The following is a 14,437-nucleotide window of genomic DNA, read 5'->3' as shown; positions in this document are numbered from 1 at the left end:
CAATTGAACGTGGTGTAGTTTTGAATTTATTCCTCCTATCAATTACATTGATCCACTATCTATAATTACATTCATCATGAATGGCATTAGGTAGACTTATCAAAATTATTCCTTCGACCTTTTTCCTGATGATGAACCCCAGGATTTCCCCCATTTACCACTTGATGCAATGAATCCACTAATTCACCATTTGATTTTTTTCTAAAGAACAAATTTATTCATACAAAATGATTTAAACCGCTCTTTATTTTGACCCCTTTCTTTATAATTATTCTGCTTGTGATATATCTTTTCACAATTGAAACATAATATAGAAACTCTATCATATTCAACTTGCTGGAAAAATCTTCCATTAAATCCTTACACCCAATGTAGGTGGAAATTAAAATTGAAGGTTAATACAAACACAAACTAATGAAAACAGTCTTCTTCACCAATTAGTAGTTCGAGCATCCAAAAGCATTGGAAGCTAATTCTTAAAGGAATCTTAACAACATTTCTCTTATCACAAAATTGAAGAGGAAAGTGAGGAAGTCATATCCATACTGGAGAAATAAGTCACTTTGTAGAAATCCAAGAGAATATAGGTGTCCACTTATCAATTTCTATTATATGACCTCCTAAATACCCCAACCTACCACTTAAGATACCATCAACTACTTCTTTTGAATAGAATGTACACAAAATCTTGTCCATTCCAATATATGTTAATTAGAATGCACCAAAACACCCCCAATATCTCTTCAATTCAATATTTAGAATATGTTAAGGAAGCCTTCTACCAAAGATTATAGTAATAAGAGCATTCTCCAAGTTCATCATGTTTGCCAATTCATATTCCAAGTGCAGCTTTACTATCGAACTGCCAACAAATAATCAATAAACACTTCATAATTGATTACTTGATGATGAACTGGTTTTTTTTTCTAAGGACATCAAATGATTTTTTAACTTCCATGCCACCCTAGTTCATGAATATCAGTTCTTTATAACAACATTTTAATAAATACTTCTAGGGGTTTTTGATGAGGGCTATGGAGTGAACTATTGAATTTTATAAAAATCTTGAGCTCTATCACCCTAAACAATGCTTAGGTTTTCTTTGATATAAATAATAATAAATGATACTTAATATACACAAGCATACATATTAAATCAGTAATAAAGTGATATAGTAGAGTATCGAACTCACAAGGAAGTGTGCTTTACTTGCAGCAAACAATTATTATTTCATCTAATTATAAAAATTATCTCATTAATTTAAAAATAATGTTTTTAGTGATTTTGTCACTAAATAAATTAATAGAAATATTTGACATAATATTTAATTAAAGTGTTTCATTTGATGATAAAAAGTTTTATATCATTCCTAATTGGACTCTTCATAGTAATTTGATTAAGAGCATATACTTAACTTGATCTCTGTCAAACTTATAGGAATGGAAAGGATATATGTTGACCACCTATAGTTATAATATCTTCTCAAGAACTTAAATTATTTTACATCCTATATTTGGGCATGTAAAACTTCTTATCCCAATACTCCTAGTTGTTCTTGCATTCCTCCGTCGAGGTTGTACATCACACTATATTTTAACTACACATATGGGCACTATGTACATTATATAAAGAGGAGGATAATATTGGAAACATCTTTTAACAAATTATAGAACAAGGGTTTTCATTAGTACTCAACATCCATTTTATATTATCAATCCAAAATAAGAGAATTAGCCATACATGGAATGAATAATAAGAAATCTTATTTTTAATAAACCCATGGAGGAATAGAAAATATAAGAGAGTGATATTACCAGGAAGGATCACAATATCTCCCTATACTCCTTCTCCCTTTAACTTATAGAGTTTCTTCAAGAAATATAGGATAAACACTCCAAATGATTGTAGCTTGTACTTCCTTGCCTCTATTAGATTTTAATATATGAGGGAACTAGAGAAGTAATTTAAAAAGTATTAAAGTTCCATAAGTGATTGAACTCTCTTATAATCATACACAACATCTATTTATAGAAAAGCATAAAAATAGCAACTAGTATTACAGTACTTGAAATAATGGCACTCGGATGCCCTTGAAGTAAATTAGCACCTCAGTGCTGAAGGTTTTACCGTGATGCTTGAAAATGTGGATTGGTTACCTAATGAATAGTTGCATTTCTTCATTGATAGAACATATCCTATAAAAGTTTTAATTGCAATACCATGGTACTAAGGACATTAAAGCGCTGTAATGCCCAAAGTGCAAAAATGGTGCCATGGTGTAAAACATTATGGCTGTGCTGCATTTAAAACAAAGATTCTAGCACCCCCAAGATGATTTTAGGACATCGTGATGCTGATAATACTGTGTTGCTACCTTAGCACTTGAAAATAGAGAACTACGCGACACCATATTATAATTTGAGCACCTAGTAGTATTAAAGGTAATGTTATTACATAGTATCATCAGACACCTTAATGCCATGAACAACTTACATTTTTTTCCTATTTTTTAGTTTTTCCTACATATAAATAACTAAAATAGTATATTTTTATTGAAAAAAAAATACATTAAATTATATGTAATTTGCACTTATAAAACTCTCCACATCTTAAATTCTTGCTTATTCTTAAAAAAATAAGAAAATATATATTTTTGATTAATCAAATAACCAAAATAAAAATTAACATTTTAAAATTATCAAAATATAGGATGATACATCATAGTCTAGAAATAGAGAAAATGAACAAGGTTCCAATTTGTGTTTGAAATAATAATAATAATTATTCTAATCAATCATTCTTATTTTTGCTAAATTTGAATTTAAATGCTATAGATTTAATTACTGACATTGGAAATTTTCAAGTTAATAATTTAGTTTAAATATTAGATTTGTTTGTAGTTAAAATTTAATTTTCATAAGTTCATAATTATTTGTATTAGTTCTCCCAACTTGTCCTTTGTGAATTTAAGTATAAGATTATAGTTAGATGCAAAACTTTTAACTGATCCCAATTTTTTAATGTACTTTTTCCTTTTTTTTTTCATTTCATTTATTTTTTTTAGAACACTTTTCAACAACTATTTACTTTTTACTTTTGCGAGTACATAGTAATGATTTTGAATATTAAAATTTTCTTAAAAATCATGTTACAATCTTAATGAGTTCATATAAGGATTTAGTAGGTTCATTAATCTCAAATTTTGGTTGCTTTCAATTTTTATCTACCCATATATATTCTCTAACCTTAACTATTCATTTTTATTTCAAATTTAAGTGTATAAAGGTATAACTTATAAATCGAAGTTAATTCAATAACTTAAATGATCTAAGTTAGGCAGTTATTAGTTTTTTTTAATCTATGAAGTATAAAGTAATGTTCATTTGAATTATGATATAGGGTTAATTATTATCCTAATTTTACATAATTTTTTAATTATCATATTTATTAGGGATAATTAAATAATTAGAATGCAGATAAATAAATGGAAGACAATGCAAAAAAAAAGTGGGCATAAAGGGAATTTGATAATTATAAATAATGACACACATAAACATTAGTAAATAACACATGTTTTCACATAAATGATAAAAAAGCATAAAATGTGTGATATCTAACTAAAACAAAATACTTGTTATAAAATAACTAGTTCACTAATGGCGCCATGATACAAAAATGGTTCTCATAATTATATCTCTAATCATTACCTCAATCTAAACATGAAAACCTTTTCATAGAATAAATCTCCTCTAAATATATGCAATAAAAAAAAAAATAAAGACTCCCTATATGTATTTACAAAATATTCCTTCTTCCAAATCTTTTCATCCATGAAGGTTCAATATATGGTCATTAATCTTGAAGATGTAAAAATTAAGTTTACTTATCTTGAATTTGTATGGTACAATTAGAATACATATTAATAATAGTAAATGTTTTAATCCATTTGGATTTAATTTTTTCATGGCAGTATTTCTTCCTATAATTAAAAAAAATTCATATTCACTGGGATTAAATTAATCATATAGAAATTCACATTCAAGCAACTTCATTTTTAAATTATACAATTTGTTTCTTTCTAGACTTCATTTCCGAATTCTTGATGTTTAACAATTATTGTAGAACTTTGGATGTTAAAATAGGGATGGAATCTTCATTCTTTAGGCATACTTCACTTCTTTTTGAGGATTAATGCTTTTGTTTCTATCCACCCATTGCTTTTAGATTTAAAGAAAGTAGAAGAAGACACTTTCAAAGGCTACACTTAAGAAGAATTGATGTGGATAAAAAAATCAAATGTTCAACTTACCCTTTATATAATTTTCACAGGCGTAGAAGCACCAAAATTTTAATTTTAAAAATTTACAACATGCCTAAGCGCAGCTATGCTACAAGAATTGCTTTGGCGCTCCTTTCTCATTCTTTGGATAATTTTTAATAATAATTCCTACTACTAAATGTCATCTACCATGCAAACATAAAGCTAGGTTGTCTCCCATACAACGCTAGGTTTAGAGTCTTCAGCGAGGCTTTCCAATATTTTTTTAATTTGACTTAGACACGTTACTACCAATCCTCAAATGATTATCACTTGGATCATTTTCTTTTTCATTTGGGTTAATTCAGTATTACTAGGCAATGATCCTAGAGGTATACTGTCGATTGAAATAGTAAGATGTCTTATTTCGGTTTCCTAATTTTAATAGATTTAGCTTCATTTTGATATAGAGTTCCTAATTTCATCACTACATCTTCTAATGGTTACTTTCTACTTCCAAATTGATTTATTTGATTAAATCATTAATTATATGTAGCTTTAGGATTAATGATTGTTTGTTGAGTATTATTCCAATTTACTTAATTATTTTAACTAGAATTCTATTGGTTGTTCACATCAATATTATTTGACCAAGTTAAATTTGGATGGTTCGTCCAACCTAGTTTTTTTATATTGGTGGAGGGATTATTTTTTCTTCCATTTAAATAAATATTTTTAATTCCTTGGATATAATTATTATTTTTAATTAATTTTTTATCCTCTAATTACATAGATAGTTCAGTTTGGAATTTTGGATTTTCTCCTATTGTGCTTAACATCTTAAAAATTATTACTATTTGTGCAATCAAAATTTAAAATAAATTAGATTCATATTCTCCTGCTACTCTCTTAGGGTTAACTCTTTCACTAGGACATTAGAAATTATTAGTATCCATCTCCTTTATTAATTCATATGCTTCCATAGATTGCTTTGATATTAATGATCCTCCAGCTGAAGCTTCCATTATTTCTCAGAGAGAGCATAATAATCCATTATAAAATATTTGAATAACCAACCAATCACATAAAACATGGTGAGGGAATTTCCTAAGCATTTTCTTAAATCGGTCCCAACTTTCATAAATCGATTTTTCTTCAAACTGAGTAAAAGAAGAGAAATCATTTCTATGTTTAGCAATCTTTGAAGGTTGGAAATACTTAGCAAGAAAATTATGAGCCAACTCATTCGAATTGGTTAAGAACCTGGGGTAAGGAATTCAAATACATCTTAGCTTTATCTCTTAGAAAAAATAGAAACTATCTTTGTCTAATAGCATCATCATTGACACTATTATACTTAAATGTCACACAAATTTCAAAGAAACTGGCTATGTGTAAATTGGGAACTTCAATAGGAGTCCCCAAAATTAAAAATTTTGAACAATTTGAATTATGTCAGGTTTTAATTAAAAATTAATAGCTTGGATTGTAGGTCTATTAATTCTCAAATGAATTTCATCTACTAAATGGTTAGCTTAATCATTTAATGGTCTAGATGGATCTTGATCTAATACAAGTTCAGCCATCTTCGCTAGCCTTTTATTATTTTGAATTTTTGAAAGGGTTTTTTTTGTCTATTTTAGCATTAAATAACAAATGTTTCTTTCATTGTTTATAAAGCATACAACTATAAATATGCAATCATTATACAAAATAAATAAATAAATAAATAAAAAGATACATTTCTAATTATGTAGTTATTTCAAAAATATGGTTAAAATCTATAAAAAGCAAAATACATCCCCGGAAATGGCTTGAAGAACATGATAGGGACTATGGAGTGAACTTTTAAATTGTTTAAAAATCTATTGCTCTATCACCGCTAAATATTGCTTAAGTTTTCTTTGATATAAATAATAATAAATCCCACTTAATGTACAAAAGTAAATGGGTTGAATAAAGTAATAAAGTGATAAAGTAGAAAATTAAACCCACGAGAAAGTTTGCTATACTTTCAATAAACTACTATAGTAATTATCTTACTGAGATAAAAAAAGATAATTTTTGAGATTCTATCACAAAAAAAAAAGTAAAAATATTTGATAAAATATTTTATTAAAGTGCTTTGGATTGATGACTATAAATTACACATCTTTCCTAATTAGACTCTTAATAGTAACGTGATTTAGTGCATATGTATTCCTTGAACTTTATCAAGCTTGTAGGGGTGAAAAGGATATCTACTAACCTCCAGCAATTATATTATCTCCTTAAAAATTTAGAATATTTTATATCGTTTGTCTAGGCATGCAAAACATCTTATCCTAAGACTCCTGATTCTTCTTTCATTCCTTCATCAAGGATATACATCAAACTAAGTTTTAACTATACATATAAACACTATGCATTAATTAAAGTGTGGGATAATATTAAAAACATATTTTAACAATTTATAAAATATGAGTCCTGATTAGTACTCAATATTTGTTTTATATCATCAATTCTGAACACAAGAATTTGCCAGAGGTGGAATAAATAACAAGCAAACATATTTTCATTAAACATATGGAAGAACTAAAAATATAAGAGAACGATATCAGTAGATAGGATTAAAGAATCTCCTTCACCCCCCATTACAAAAATTATATAAGTGATTGAACTCCCTTACAAACATTACACAACATCTATTTATAGAAAAATATAAAAATGGAAACTATAATTATGGCACTCAAAATTGTGGCACTGCGGGGCCCCTGAAGTGTATTAACACCTTAGTGCTAATGGTTTTACACATCCATGGTGCTTTCTAAAGTGGATCTATTACTTAGTGAATAATCAAATCTCTTCACCAATTGAACATGTCCCTTAAAAGTTACAACTACAATGCAATGGTGCATAAATATTGGACCACTACAACCCCTAATATGAAAAAATGGCACCAAGGCGTGTGAAATTATGGTGTTGTGATATTTAAAATAGAGATTACAACACTTCCATGATGACTTTTTGATGCTACAGTACTGACAATTTTTTGGCACTATTTGTGTTGCCACCTTAGTACTTTAAAATAGAGAACTCAGCACCTCCATGTCAACATTTGAGTACCCCATGATATTGAAGCTAGTGTTTTGGAAATGTATCATTAGATGCCATGGCTTTATGAGCTCCTTAGAATTTTTGCCAGTTTTTAAATTTTTTGCTCATAAATTACTAAAATAAATTTTTTTACTTGGAATAAAACACATTAAACTATATGTAATTTACAGTTATCTTTATCCAAATTACTAAATAAAATAGTCTTCTTCTTTTAATTAATTTCCATTAAATTAATAAAAAATTTGATTTAGCACTTTACTCTTACTCCCCTGATCTTCACCACTCATCCTACTAAAAGATTTAAAAATGCATCCCCCATCACTTTTAGCGGCAACATCTCTAGCACTTTTTAGCAGGTTCTCTTTTAAACCATTTATAATAGAGGAGATTCCTCGATACAAAAAAAGAAAAATCTCATTATCCTTCTAAGAGACCTACAAATAATCAACCAGAAATAACCAACCCCTCTCTAAACTCTTCTAAATAAATCTACTTTCCCTTACCAACCTACACCATTGACTTAAGGAGGAGCACCACTTAAGTCCCTCTCTCTGACCACCAACTGCCTGCTCCGCCACCTACTTCTGACCCTCCGACACCACCATCACTTCTACCTTGAAGTTACCCATGCTTTCCATATAATTAACCTATTTTGACTAATGAAGTGTCAAACTAGAGGAAATACCATCCAAAGCTGACCAAATGTAGCCACCCCCCCCCCCCCATTCTAAAATGTCTTACATGTGACCAAGTAAACTAACTACACGTTTTAAATTCAAAATAGATGGATTGGTCTCTTCTCAGAATTTCATTCTTCTCACTCAAATTTCAATTTCAAATAAAATTTTATTACTTTGGCGAAGTTCATTCAAAATATATTTTCTATATCTCTTTATATTTTTTGAAACATTGCAAAATGCATTAAAATAAAATTATTACAAACTACTGCAAGATAGAAGCTCCATCACATTCTTTCTTTATTAAAAGTAAGATATGAGAAAGAATGTTATTATTTAAAATATTTTCCAAAAAAATTCCTATCATATCAAAAGAGGCACAACAGTCGAACACTTTAGTACAATCCCAATTAGCATAATGTAAAATGACATTATTGAATTTTTTAAAAAAAGATTGTTCATTCTTGTAATAATCTTCATTTTTTCATTTAATTATTTCCAAAACCTTTTGAAGTCTCTTGATAATGTTGGCATTATATCTTTCTCTCATTATTCCTTTCTTATAAAGCATCTAATAAAAGAAATCATCTTTAATAACATAAATCACCTTTAATTCTAGTTGAGAACTATCACAATGTTGTGCTTTCTTGCCAAAGCCTAACAAAATTATTCCTCTATGATCTCCAATTACACCTCGAATTCTAGCTATACTAGAGGGGGGGTGGGGGAGGGGGTGAGGAAAAATTTTTTGATTCACTTCGTCATACTATTGAGCATCCTAGTTCTCTAATACAGGATTATAATATTATTTATATATCATTGCTAGAACATTAGCAGCATAATTACTTTTGAAGCCACCACACCTCCGTGTTTTGAATCTTTTCTAGCTTTCCATGATTACAAAATAGAACTACAATACATCATCACCATATTTGGATTATCTTTAGCCATAATCACCAATTCTACCAAACATTCAATGAATGAAAGAAAAATAATAATTTTAATACCCCACCTATTAAATATAGATATTACCTCCTGAAGTTTCTTATAGAGGATAACAACAACATGTGAATAATCTTCTATGTGCTAACAACCTATTAGACATAAGCTATCAATCTATAGGTCATGGAAGCAAAGAGAATTATGTCCAGATTGTTGCAAATTCAGGTCTATGAACTATGTTTTGATGATTGGCAAACACTCTTACTTGTCTTGGACTGTCTTTTACTACTGACTTTTTAGGAATCAAAGATCGGACGGAAAAACAGAGTTAGCTCAAAGAATGGGTATATTAGGGTTGAGTCAGTATGTAATTTTATTTTTTTCCTTCTTGAGTCAATTATAATCTTTGGTGTGACTGATGCAAAGTAACCCTACACACACACACTTGAGTGATTTGTATTACTATTTTTACTAATATTGGCCCGGACGATATTTACATCGTCCTGGACGATCTAGCTTAAAACATAAAATCTAATCAGGGGTTCTTAATTAAGGCAGCAGTCATTAGCAAATCGGCCTGAACGATACTTGTATCGACCAGGACGATAGGCTCAAAACAGAAAGACATTACCGCCATAAATAATTAAGGTATTCTATACTTTTGGTAATCTGCCAGGACGATCTCTGATCGACCTGGACGATATTCACAATTATTCCTTAATTGATCAGACAATCAAGGAGGTAATAAAGGATGATTTATACGATCATATCATTCTAGATGATCTCAAGATCGGCCAAGATGATCTATTCTAAAATCCTTAGTTGCTCCTGGAAAATAAATAACGGCCAATACAAATTCAGGGCGATGTGTTAGATGATCTAGATTGGACAGCTTGAATTTAGAGCGATGCTTTGGACAATTTTCCTCTGATTTGAACTGATCGTCCTGGATGATCGTGAGATTATCTTGGATGATCAAGCCAATTTTCAATCGTCCAGTTTGCATTTAGGGTGATGCTCTGGCCGATCTCATGGGATTTATACTGATCAGCCAGGACGATTTGCATATCGTCTTGGACGTATAGTCAGCAACTTGCAATTAATGATCTCCTTTGAAGCTCTTCTATTTAAGAGCTCTTGTTCAACATGCTCTGGCCGATCTCATGGGATTTATACTGATCGGCCAGGACGATTTCCATATCGTCCTGGACGTATAGTCAGCAACTTGCAATTAATGATCTCCTTTGAAGCTCTTCTATTTAAGAGCTCTTGTTCAACGTTTTTGAACATCCTTGGCTGCTGTCTTGACCTGAGAAAACCTAAACGAGTGAGAGAGAGAGAGGGAGAGAGAGAGAGAGGAACTTGTGAGGGGGAGCTTGTGAGGATCCAACATTCAAGGACTAAGCACATTGATATTAGGCATCACTTCATTAGAGACCTTGTGACTAAGGGAGACATTGAGTTACACCATGTGACAACAATGAGAATCACTGTCTGACATCTTTTCTAAACCACTGGCCTTCGACACTTTCAGCTCCTTAAGGACCAGATTGGGTGTGATTGACATAATTGCATAAACTTGATCTTTTATTTGCTTTATATGGTTTTTGTACTTTTTCTTTTAGTTGCTTTTCTTTTTTCTATTTGTTTTCTTTTATTTTTTTTTGGATTGATTTGGCTTACTTTCTTTTTGGTTGCTTTTCTTTCTTAATTTTTTAGCTTTCAAAAAATCATGGCTGAAATGATATCGTATGCCTTGTCCTTGCTTTTGAGAATTTGTAGTCAATGTTCTACATCTCTTAATCTATTAGATGGTAAAAATATTTCGTTGATTGTGTCTCCTTCTCTAACCTATTTTAGTGGCATAGTTTTCTTTTCCAATCAAAAATCTATTTCAAATTAAAGATTGTGTATTAAATTAAGATCTTTTCTAAACTTGCTTAAGAAAATATATCTTGTATTTATAATGCTTAAAGTTATTTTGTCACATCAAGATTCCTCGTTACTCTTGTCATTGGTTATTGATTTTGTTTTGTGGATAGTTCTTCCCTATGTTAGAGAGAAAGCTCATATTCTCTAATATCTAGAAGATATACTCACAACTAAGAAATCTTTTTTAAGAGATTGAAAAAAAAAAAGAATTTAGCTTGCAAAAAATTAAAAACAAATGGCCAATGGCGCAAAATTGAAAATAAAAGTATATACACGAAAGTGTATGAAAAATCAAGATGCTCAAAGAGCCAATCAAAGTGACAAGAGGCATAAAATGAGCCCACTAAAAGGCAAGATATTCTCTCTTTTCAAATTTTTTAAAACTTAGAAGTTTTCATGTATCAAAAACTTGATTTCGATTGTTTTGCGATTGTGACAAATTTGCTTATATCCAATTGATTTTTTGAGTTTGGTCATTGATTTCAAAAGACGATTCTACCCTAAGAGAAAGTCCGAGCTAAGGGTAATCATGATCGGATATTCTACCGTTCTTTGGATTATTGATGTTGTTAACTCATTAACTCACTAGTTTTTTAAAATCAATCACATGGAATACTACATCATCTTCTTGCCTTGGTAAAAAAAAAGGTGTCTTGTGGTTTGTTTTTGTTCTTGATTCCCTCGTTTTTGAGATGTCAAAAGGGGGAGTAGTTTTAGGATGTTCTTGCACTTTTGATTCCGTATGTTACACTGCTATTTTGTAAATATTTGTCGTAGTGTTTTGCCATCATAAAAAAGGGGGAGATTGTTGCAAATTCAGGTCTATGAACTATGTTTTGATGATTGACAAACACTCTTACTTGTCTTGGACTATCTTTTACTACTGACTTTTCAAGAATCAAAGATCGGACGAAAAAATGGATACAGCTCAAAGAATGGGTAGATTACGGTTGAGTCAGTCAGTAATTTTATTTTTTCCCTTCTTGAGTCAATTGTAATGTTTGGTGTGACTGATGCAAAGTAACCCTATACACACACACACACTTGAGAGAATTAGAATTTATGTTTTTACTCACATTGGCTCGGACGATATTTACATCGTCCTGGAAGATCTGGATTAAAATAGAAAATCTAACTAGGGGTTCTTAATAAAGGCAACCGTCATTAGCAAATCGGCTTGAACGATACTTGTATAGGCCAGGACGGTAGGCTCTAAACAGAAAGAAATTGCTGCCATAAATAATTAAGGTATTCTGTAATTTTGGTAATCAGCCTGGATGATATTCACAATTATGCCTTAATTGATCAAATAATCAAGGAGGTAATTAAGGATGATTGATACGATCATATTTTCCTGGACTATCTCAAGATCGGCCGGGATGATCTATTCTAAAATCCTTAGTTGCTTCTGGATGATAAATATCGGCCAGCACAAATTCAGGGCAATGTGCTAGATGATCTGGATCAGACAGTTTGAATTCAGGGCGATGCTCTGGATGATTTTCCTCTGATTTGAACTGATCGTCCTGGACAATCAAGCCAATTTTCAATAGTCTAGTTTGCATTAAGGGCGATGCTCTGGCCGATCTCATGGGATTTGTACTGATCGGCCAGGATGATTTCCATATCGTCTTGGACGATATAGTCGGCAACTTGCAATTAATGAGCTCCTTTGAAGCTCTTCTATTTAAGAGCTCTTGTTTATTGTTTTTGAACATCCTTGGCTACTGTCTTGACCTGAGAAAACCTAAAGGAGAGAGACAGAGAGAGAGGGAGAGAGAGAGAGAGGATCTTGTGAGCGGGAGCTTGTGAGGGGATTCACAAGGTTTTATCCAAGCATTGCTCCACTTCTTCTTCCCTAGAGTCTCTTGTCCTTGGAAGGGTTGGGAGAGGTAAGTTTCAGCAAGTGGTCAAGGTTCTCTACCTACTTCAGAAAGAAGCAAAAGGAGGAAGGTTCTCTGCCTTGCTGGGTGTGGCAAAAAGAGGTGTTTATAAAGGCTTCTCCCCCTAGCTTTGGGGGATAAAGGAGAGTCATGTTTTGTAGAGAAATACTCAGAGGGCGCCTCCGGGGAGTGGACGTAGGTCGAGTTGACCGAACCGCTATAAACCCTTGTGTTCTTATTTTTACTGCTTACGCATTTATTTTCTTCCGCGCTTATTTTTGTGGTGATTTGGTTTGTATTCATGCTTTGCTTAAAGAAATTTTTTAAATACCAATTCACCCCCACTTGGTTAGCATTGAGCCAGTTCTATAGGGCTTATCATCCCTAACGAACTTTCACTGATAATTTAGGGAAAGATGGTTTATGAGATGAGAGGGTGTGATATGAGTTATTTTGAAGTTTTAATATACAGCTTCATTATCTGCAATTTAAAACTTGTCATCCATACGATGATGAGAGGTACTCCCTTGAAGGAGACTTGCTCGCTTGCAACCTCCAGCCATTTAGTATATTAAGGATTATGATAGAAGGGATGATAGGAAATTTAAGTTGAGTGAATGAAATCTATGGAATTCCTTTAGATTTATTAATTTTTTAGTAGATTATATAGCATGATCTTAGTTTGAACTGAATGATCAGAGGGATTCAATTCATCTGGATGATCTATCAAATAAGGTAGATAAATTATTCAAAATGATTAGGATCATACTAAATTATCTTAGAATAAGTAGTTATCTTGAGCAGTCATTTGGATGACTTTTTGACTAAAAGATCATTCTATATGAATATGTGTTCGTACAATATGATAGTGCAATTGTTATTGTTTTGTATAATTTGTTGACATCTGTATAATTTTGTATGAAGTGGTGGTCATATAATATGATCACAAATCATTTGTTAGATTAGGATCATTGATTTCATGAGTGGTAAGGATATACACATGTGATGACCGTACAATTCGAATATGGTTTGTAAAATATGAAGGAAGAACATATAGTACAAATTAGTTTATATAATACAATATGGGAAATTTTTATTTTCCATTTTTTTATTTAAAAAAAAATTAGTGAGTGATGATCAGAGAACAACTTTGAACAAAATGAAAATAAAAATGAACAAAAAAAAAAAAAACAAATAACACATGAACATAAGTCACAAAATATATAATATATTTTAGTTCTCAAAAAACATAAATGATAATGATTCATGATTTCCCTTTCACCTTAGATCAAGCGTGAATATCAAAAACTCCTAGTTTAGTTGTTCTAAAGGAGTCATAGTTAAGGGCTTTTTAAACATGTTTACTAATTGAACTTTAGTAGCTATGATGTAGTTCTATTTCTCACTTGGCAACAAGATCTCTAATGAAATAGTAACGAATGTTTGTATGCTTGGTGTGTTAGTGTTGAATTAGATTTTTGGAAATACAAATGACACTAATATTATGCTTCCTATAACTATGTATTCCACATCAGTGGTGGATAGGGCTTCAGAATATTACTTTGTATTGGACCAAGAGACTAATGATTGTCCTATGAATTGCTATGTTCCTAAGGTTCTTTTTCTATCAATTTAATACCTTGTAAATT

The 14,437-nt window shown here is 30.9% G+C and overlaps 1 non-coding gene across 1 annotated transcript; it reads left to right on the top strand.

Annotated features, from left to right (window-relative positions):
* Positions 1–5,344: 5,344 nt before the first annotated feature.
* On the top strand, positions 5,345–5,451 carry LOC114579696. Its single transcript, XR_003700781.1, has one exon. It is a non-coding gene; the product is annotated as a small nucleolar RNA R71 (small nucleolar RNA).
* The last annotated feature ends 8,986 nt before the right edge of the window (positions 5,452–14,437 follow it).

The sequence above is a fragment of the Dendrobium catenatum genome, unplaced genomic scaffold, assembly GCF_001605985.2.
Source record: "Dendrobium catenatum unplaced genomic scaffold, ASM160598v2 fragScaff_scaffold_59, whole genome shotgun sequence".
Lineage (NCBI taxonomy): Eukaryota > Viridiplantae > Streptophyta > Magnoliopsida > Asparagales > Orchidaceae > Dendrobium > Dendrobium catenatum.
This window is presented reverse-complemented; position numbering and strand designations above follow the sequence as displayed.